The sequence below is a fragment of the Anthonomus grandis genome, chromosome 4 (assembly GCF_022605725.1).
Source record: "Anthonomus grandis grandis chromosome 4, icAntGran1.3, whole genome shotgun sequence".
NCBI lineage: Eukaryota > Metazoa > Arthropoda > Insecta > Coleoptera > Curculionidae > Anthonomus > Anthonomus grandis.
This window is the reverse complement of record NC_065549.1, coordinates 26,001,788-26,011,029: the sequence shown is the minus strand read 5'-3', so window position 1 is coordinate 26,011,029 and position 9,242 is coordinate 26,001,788. Positions and strand designations below refer to the sequence as shown.

The 9,242-nt window shown below is 33.5% G+C and overlaps 1 pseudogene; it reads left to right on the top strand.

Moving 5' to 3' along the window:
- Positions 1-2,474: 2,474 nt before the first annotated feature.
- On the top strand, positions 2,475-4,930 carry LOC126735369 (uncharacterized; annotated as a pseudogene).
- The last annotated feature ends 4,312 nt before the right edge of the window (positions 4,931-9,242 follow it).

Below are 9,242 nucleotides of genomic sequence, written 5' to 3'. Positions count from 1 at the left end.
ATGTATTATTGAAATTAGTTCATTTGTACATGTTGATGTTGGGTGAAAAAATAAGGACTTTTGTGAGTTTTTACATGTTTTAAAGCCTCGTCCCGATTTATTTGAAGGTCTGGTCAACTTGTCATGAAATGATTGTTTATTTCATCTAAAATCTCTAAATTACTTTTACTTTTACCTCTCTTAATATATTGAATAACAGACATTTTGTTTTTTGCTACCTTTTGTTTTAAATAGCAATCTTTTCGGTTTTGAAAAGACTTTTATTCTATTTGAGATCCAATATCTACTTCTTTTGTTTTGTTTTGTTTTTTAAAGGAAAAATTATATTTCAAGCTTTTAAAAAAGTATCCTTAAAGACACCATATCCAGTGTTAATCTCTGTAGAATTGAACACATCACACCAATCTTCCTGCATTAAGAATTATTTGAAACTTTTAGTTTTTATATCTGAGTACACTCTCTTTTTTACCCTCGCCTCTGAGGAGGCAGGCCTCAGCTTGCAGACTTGTAGAATCTGTCCCTCGTGATCAGATAGGGCTGTTTTTACTTCACCTAAAAATGTATTATTAAAATTTATGTAATATGGTCCAAAAGTGTGGCACTGTTTGTTATTCTAGTGGGCTGTTATATTTTTTATAAGAAATTATAACTTTTCATTAGGTCATGAAGTTGCCTTTCATTTGTTGAGCTGGTCAATAGATCAACGTTGAAGTCCCCACAGATAATAATTTCGTAATGGCAATATTTATTATTTATATAATTTAAAATATCATTGAAATTATTTATAAAAGCATGAAATTTTTCTGAATTTGTGCACAGAGGCCTATACAAACAAATTACAACTATGTTTTCTTAACATAAATCTGCTGCTGGATACTCAACTGTCCCCTCGACACTTCTGCAGACTATTTCAGTCTCCTCCACTGCTTCAATCTGCTTGCTGGTCAGCACACAAGAGCCTCCGTGTTCCATGTCTTTCCTCCCAAAGATGGACATCATAGAAAGAGCAGTCACTTGCAAACCCAATTTTTCATAATCTGTGAACCAATGCTCAGTTAGGCACACTATTTCTGTGTTTTTCTCCAGTAGCACTTCCATATCATGTTGCTTGTTTTTGAGACATTGATCATTTTGGTGAAACAGTAACAATGGCTTTTGAGATGTACCTTTGCTTAGTTTAAGTGTGTTTCGTATGAGGAACTGTCTCCTGTATGTGCGGCAGTTTCCCCTTTTTTATAAAAAATTGAGAGACGAGAGCACCATTACGCCATATCTCCTTCTTCCATGCGTTGCGGAAGTTTTTCTCTCTGTCACTTTCATTGCGGTGTACAAATCCGGGTGCTTAGATCTATTTTGTCACATGTCACTTCAGGAAAATAGCTTGCCTACATTTTCCTTGGGGACACCTTTGGGACAGCATGTATCTCCGTTTCCTTACTTCTTCGTCTCTTACCTCCTTCGCCTTTTTTTGTGGACCGTTTCCCACTGACCATCATTGCCATTATTTACTTCACTCAGTTGCCGGATATTTTTCACTATAATATATGACTTCGCCTCCAGTATAGGCGCCCCAACAGCTTTTGAAGATATAAAATTTGGATTAACGACGACATCGTTTTGTGGGCCTCCATTTTATTTCTGATTGCCGTTTCCCTCCGTGTCCCAGTGATATTGACAGTTGAAGTTTTTGTGACATTTGACGGGTTTGTCACAAATGGGGCATTTTGAACTACTTTCAGCGACTCTGACCCCAACAGAATTATTGGCAACACTGCTATACGGCGTATTCCGCCGTTCCGCTTGCCATGGGTGCTTGACTTAAGTTTTCAACGTCGACGTTGATGTTGTCACGCCGTTGAGGTTGACAGCTGGATTGACGGATTTGCGGAGGTGGAATTTGGGGGGAAGGGGTCATTGGTTTTGTTAGAGGCGCCTGTCTGCAGAGACACAATCCGACGTTGCCAATTTCATTTTATCTGAAAATATGTTTATTTTCAGATAAAATGATATTCAGATATATGTGTTATTTTCATTTTATCTGCATTCGGTTTTCAGCTATTTATTATCATTGCATTAGTAATAATCAACGTGCTGCTCCTCCTGTCAATCTGGTATCACATTTTACGCATGAGTTAACTGAGTTTAAATTATTGGCAATTCATAATTAAGTTTTAAGTGGTTTAATAATGTCAATGTTTTGTGATTTATGTGAAAAACTATTTTCTACTCAGTCGAACTACGTCCGACACAGAAAAGAAGTGCACGGTATAATACAGGATTTAACCATAGCCTACTCACCAGAAAGACATGTGTTCAAATGTTTAGAGGGCTGCGAGACATCTTTCAGGTTTAATAAGGATCTTAGGAATCACTTGCATTCTCAGCACAACTTTCCAATAACTTCAGAAAATGTAAGTTTTGCAAAAATGAGAGGTAAATGATAAAATTATGTGATGGAAATTCTAAGTACTGTAGTTTAGCCAGAGAGTATATAGGAGTTAGGAATCCCTCGAGGAATCCTTAATCCTTGGTTTAGGTGCATGTATTGAATTCTATTCTTTGGTATTAGTCAAGGTGTTGATATTTTACTTCCTTCCTATCCTATCTTAATTCTAGAGTTTGAAGCATGGCTTGAAAAATTAGAAAAGGAGAACTGTATGAAATATTCCAAGGCTTTGGGTGTTAAACGGAATAATGACAACTCTGAATTATTTTATTTTAGTTGCAGTAGATCAGGTGATGGATTTTACTTGATTAGTTTGTGTCTGTATTATTAAAGTTTACTTACTTTTTACAGGCAAATCAAGAACAGTTCCAGAAGAAATGCGAAAGCGTGATATGAAAGTCCAAGGAACAGCAAAATTAAATTTCGCCTGCACAAGCCAGATCATTGTGACGAAAACTGAATTGGGTCAAATTGTAGTAGAATATTTTAAAGATCATTATGGGCAGACTTTGATATGAAACATATTCATTTATCCCAGGATTGTCGCAAAAATATAGCATCTAAACTAATACAGGGAGTTACACCTCAACAGTAAGTTAAAAAAATTGTTTAATGTTACTTATATAAATGGATATGTAGGTATCTACATATACATTTATATAAATAATATCTAGCGACATTTTTTACCATTAATTAATAATAATTATTAATTAATTAATACTGGCAGATAAAATCTTTTGGTCTTTTGTGTTTTATTTTTATATATTTTTTTAAATGCATTGCATTTTTCGAGGCATTCTAAATAATAAAAAATAATATTAGGATTAATTATTTATTTTTGATTCAACTTTTTGTTTTCAGTATTTTATCTACAGTAAGACAACAAATTGGAAATACTTCGGGGACTTCACTTACAAGGGATGATCTACTATCTATGAAAGATATCCATAACATAAAAACATCGTTTAATATTTCCTTAAAAGATGGACAAAGACATAAAAACGGCTTTACTAGTGTCGAGTTATATGTTCGTGAGTGTACTCTATTGGAAGCTCATCACAACCCTGTCCTTTTCTACAAGAGGCAAGGGGAAAATATTGAAAATTTTGACCCAAATGATATGTGCCTGATTATTATGAATTCTGTGCAGAAAGAACTATTTAAAAAATTTGTGGAAAATATTGTGTGTGTGGATGGAACCCACGGTTTAAACTCTTACGATTTTGAAATGACCATAATATTAGTAATAGATGAGTTTTGAGAGGGGTTCCCAGTGGCATTTCTATTTTCCAACAGAAAAGACCAATTTATTTATGACGTATTTTTTAAAACTGTAAAAGTTGCTGTAGGCATGGAAGAAATTAATATTGAGACTTTCATGTCAGATATTACGAATGTTTATTACAACAGCTGGATTTCGACAATGGGTTCAATTTCTTTACATCTCTTTTGTTCTTGGCGCATAGATCGGGCTTGGCAACAAAATTTGACGAAAATAGTTTATAAAACTTTAAAGCATGTGCAGTTTTTGGAAAACATGCATAAAGTACTAAAATATGAATATATGGATGGCAAAAAAGTAAAAAGGCTTGATAAGACATTACATGCTCTCCAAAAATTTGTGACTGATAAGACCGTAAATAGGCTCATTAAATTAACAAAAGGTCACACATCTAAACAGCTTGGTAAAATTTAAAAAAGCCATCGAAATGCTATGAGCAGTAATCTTAAGGTATCAACAAATGACAATTATTACATTTTTTCCAGGGGAAATAATGAGGATTGTCCATACTTAGTATGTCGGAGAAACGTACAAGATATATTGTGTTGTGGATTAACATGTCAATACTGCAATATCTGTTGGCATGCCTTTGAATGTACCTGCTTGGATTATCTTCTTAAAAGTATGATTTGCAAGCATATTCACTACGTAAGATTGAAAGAGTTGGATATTCAACCAACTTCTTCACATTTCCCACACAAGAAGAACAATCAGGAGAAGTGAATTTTTTAGTTGAAAATATAAATTGTTCGATACATTCTCCTAATGTTATTGTACAAAATTCCTCGAAAAAAGATATAAACAAAAATATATTAAAAAATGCTGCTTTAAATTTAGTTGCAAGCCTTGATAGTTTATCCTACATCTCTGAGGAAATGGATTTTATGACAAAAAATTTAAACGTTTTAAATTCACTAGGAACAAATAATAGTGTAGTACCTGACTCGAATTTGAACCCCCAAACCGAATTTGAACAAACGGAATTTAAATCTTTATCTTTAAAGCCAACAAATAAAAAATTGGATAAGCAGCTTACATTTACTTCAACCAAAAAAGAGAGACAAACTAAAGCTAGGATATCTAAACCAAATTGGCAAGAAAAATAAACACTAAAAAAAACTTTGTCCCATTCTCTTTATCATGATCACCAATATACAAACTAAATTTTTAACCGAAAGTAAAAATTGCCATTAATATTTTTTTATGGCTATACTAAGTTCCATTATTACATTATACCGCGTGTTGCATCGGCGGGCGGGTCATAGGAAATCCCATGCAATTTCTAAGAGGGTCAAATATTGGCTTCCCTAATTATTTTACAGAAAAAGTGTATTTAGCTTTATGAAAGAGCTCTAGAACCTAAAACCAACAAACAAATTTTCAAAATTTTGTCATAATCGGTTTACGAGAGAGATAGCCAAAAAACTTAATAAAGATTTAAAAAAAAAAAAAAAAATACTTTTATTACCATTAAACATTATTACAGAATATACAAAAAAAAATTCCATGAATATACAAATAATTCAAAATTACAACAATTTGTTTGGTAATCAGAGTGCAACGCGATTTTTATAAAACAACCGATACACATGCAAGTACATAGATTACTTGTACATGTGCTGTACAGGGTCTTTCCCCATATATGGACCCCCCCCTACAGGGGTAATGCGAAAAGTTAAAAAAAAATTTAATACAAAACTTTTGGGGATTTACTTTAAATTTTTGAATCCGATGTCAAAAATTTTTTTTTCGTTTAGAAACGTCAAATTTTGACAGATGATCAGTTTTTTCTTATGGAACACCCTGTATATGACTTCATAGTTAAAAAGAGCCGAATTTTCTGATTTCAAATATATATAGTTTAACTATGTTTTATTAAACCGTTTCGGAAATATCGGGCTCCAAACATAAAAAAATAATATATTGAAGATCTTGGTAAGCGCTGCATTGTTATTGTTTGGCGTTTTTTTTAAGATAGAATTGAGTAGAAACAATAAAAACAGAAGATTTATTATTACTAAGGTGATATTTAGCATCTTTTTCTTGACAAGGATACATTATGTTAACAATTGTTAAACTTTAATTTAGCCGTAATTATAACTATAACTGCTCTATATGACCACCACCATTATCAATACAGTTTATATAATCCTGCTGAATTTTGTGTATTGTATTCCTTATAAATTGTCTATGATTTTGATTGATTTCATCTATCGCGGTAATAATTTTTCTGCGGAGCTCCTCGACATTTTCAGTTCTCTGTTCGTAAACTTTATTTTGCAGGTAACCCCACAGAAATTAATCAAGAGGTGTCAAGTCTGGACTGTTTGGTGGCCAACGAATTGGCCCAGTTCGTCCAATCCACAGGTTATATCTTTCATTTAATAATCTTAAAACAGGTAGTAACACATTATGCGGTGGGGCACCATCTTGATGCCAAACTATTTGCTCGTATTGCCTTATGGGTAGATCTCCCGTCAAGTTGCCGTTATAAAAAATAGGTCCTATAACCTGGTCATTTAAAATTCCACAGCAGACATGTAGAGATTGCCGCCCTTGAAACTTAATTTCCCTTGTTATTCGGGGGTTTGTTCTTGACCAAAAGCGAACATTTTGTCGATTATAAATGCCCGCGGTTGTAAAGGTGCACTCGTCGATCCACAAAATTTTTTTAAAAAAGTTATTATCTTCTTCTTTCAGCACTAGCATCTCTTGACAAAATTCCACCCGTTTATTTCTTTGCTCTACACAAAGTTTGAACAGGTAATATTCGATAAGCAAAATATTTATACTTTTTTAAAGTTGAATAAATTTTTTTGGCCGATCGATCAATGTAAATTCTGGCATCTTCTATGGAATGATGATGCAAAATGCTCGTTCTATATTTTTAAACGTATTTTTTGCCGGAATGGCACGTAAAGGAAAAGTTCGACGATATTCCTCTCTGGCGGCATTTGCGTTATTATTATTTTTATAAAATATACGCACGATGTCACATTTTTCATTATCACTGTACGTCATTTTTTAATATTTCTGGGTCAACAAACAAGAAATGACAATGTCATCTGAATGATTTCTTTTTTAATAAATGTCAAACAATAATAATGCAGCGCCTACCAAGATCTTCAATATATTATTTTTTTAAAGTTTAGAGCCCGATATTTCCGAAACGGCTTAATAAAACATAGTTAAACTATTATATATTTGAAATCAGAAAATTCGGCTATTTTTAACTATGAAGTCATAACAGGGTGTTCCATAAAAAAAAACTTATCATCTGTCAAAATTTGACGTTTCTAAACGAAAAAAAAAAATTGACATTTGATTCAAAAATTTAAAGTAAAACCCCAAAAGTTTTGTATTAAAATTTTTTTTTAACTTTTCGCATTACCCCTGTAGGGGGAGGGGTCAATATATGGGGAAAGACCCTGTACAACCCGTATTCCTAAATAAACTATTTTCTAAAAAACGTAATATGTATTTACAACAAGGTCCATACCAAAATCAAAAGGGACAATATGTGCATTTTACAATGAACTAGCTGGTGGCTATGAAGCTGGGCAAAAAGAAAAATAAAAAAAAACAAAAGAATCCAACGACGAGCGAGAACGGTATAGGGGCGAGCACGGAAGGTAGATAACAGGCGAGTGAGAATTCAATTTTAATGTAAATATTTACAATTAGCAAGATCAGGTGTGTAGAACATTAATTAAAACAAAAATACCATTTTATAAAATACGATCACATTGGGTTACCATAATTTGCGTGTTTAAGAGATATTTTTTTAAGTTTATAATACATTTTTTAGGCGAACATTCCTTTATATAAATAGGTAGTTTATTCCACATCCGAATGCCCATATATAAAAAAGATTTTTTAAAGGTTTTCGATCGATTGAACGGTTAAGCTGACTTCAGCGATCACTCGACGGAGAGCGGATGCATTTGCATAGTTAAAATGTCTGTGGAGGAGGGCGCCACAATAGTTAAAGTGTCGGTGGTAGAGAGTGTTACAAACGTAAATTTAAAACTGAGATACTCAAAGTCATCTGTGGCATCTTCAAATGTGACTAACGAAAATTTTATATGTTTTTTTACGTAAATGCCCAAACCTCCTCCACGAGAATCCCGATCTTTTCTTAAAAAATTGTATCTTGGAATATTAAAATATAAAGTGTCATCGTCAGGAGTAAGCCATGTTTCTGAAATCCCCAATATATCAAAATTAAAGTCAGAGGCATAATTTACAAATTCATCAAAGCCTGTTTTTATAGAACGTATGTTTAGGTGACTAACACTGAACACAGTATGCACCTGCCGATCTTGCATGGTACTATTATTCGCCATCACAGAATAAATACCCCAAACCACCCCACCGACTGCGCTCGCCAAAGTTTCCGCCCATTAAAAACCATATAGAAAGCCCACCACTCCCCAAATGTAATACAAATAAAAAATATATATCAAGCACATACCTATTCCTAATAAATCCTGATAATAGACCTAAAGAACCTAAGTAAAGATAGAATAGTCTACCATAATGATAAGAGAGCACTTTGGTCCCGCAAGCATAAATTACAAATAAACCGATCAAGTGATTAGAAATAAAAATATCACTGCATATACAAAGCAATGCTTTTTATGACCACCAAAACCAATAAAAATAATCGCCTTTGAAATTAAAGTACCTACCATATTGAAAGTGCACATAATCATTAAACGTACCTTTATTTTTAGTTTTAATCGGTAATCACACACTCATTAACAAGGTCTTGTAACTTTTTTTTGGAGTCGACACAAAACTTTTGGTTTTCTACCATCACAAACACTCCTCACCACACACACACCCCTAGAAGTCCAGCACAAGTTTTTATATTTATTTCTCGCGATTTAAAAAATTTTACCCATCTCAGGAGTTAGAACTTCGGTTATTAGAATAGGTTGACTTATTAGCCTTTTTTTATTAAAAAACACGTCGTCCCGGAGCCACCTATGGCAAAACGATACTAACAGCGTCCTGGGCTTCTCGGAATTTGCTTTTTTCTGTCCAATGCGAGGAGCAAAATTTATTTCGGCCTTTGTAATTTTAACACCAATCTTGGTTGAAATTGTTTTAATAACAAAGGCATATAGGTCGTTTTGTAGTTCATTTATACCGTGCAGTAAAATACTGTTCTGGTTTGTTGACATGCACAGCGTATTGGTTTGCTTTAGCGACGCAATATCCGACTTAAGGTTTTCAATGCTATCCAAAACTGATTTTTCAAAGTCTTGAAACCTTTTGTTTAAAGAGATAACTGCCTCTATGTATTCGGAAAAATCGGTGGATGTTGATTTCCCTCTGGTCCTAGCCCCAAGATCTTTTTTAAAACCTTTCAGTTGCGTGTCAAATTTTAGCGCCATTTCTTCTAACCTCTCCGTAAGTTTTTGTATTTCCGCTGCTTGTTTGCTGCTTAAATCTTCAGATTTTTGCTTAACCATGATTACAGGTTCTTGCACAATGTATTACACAACA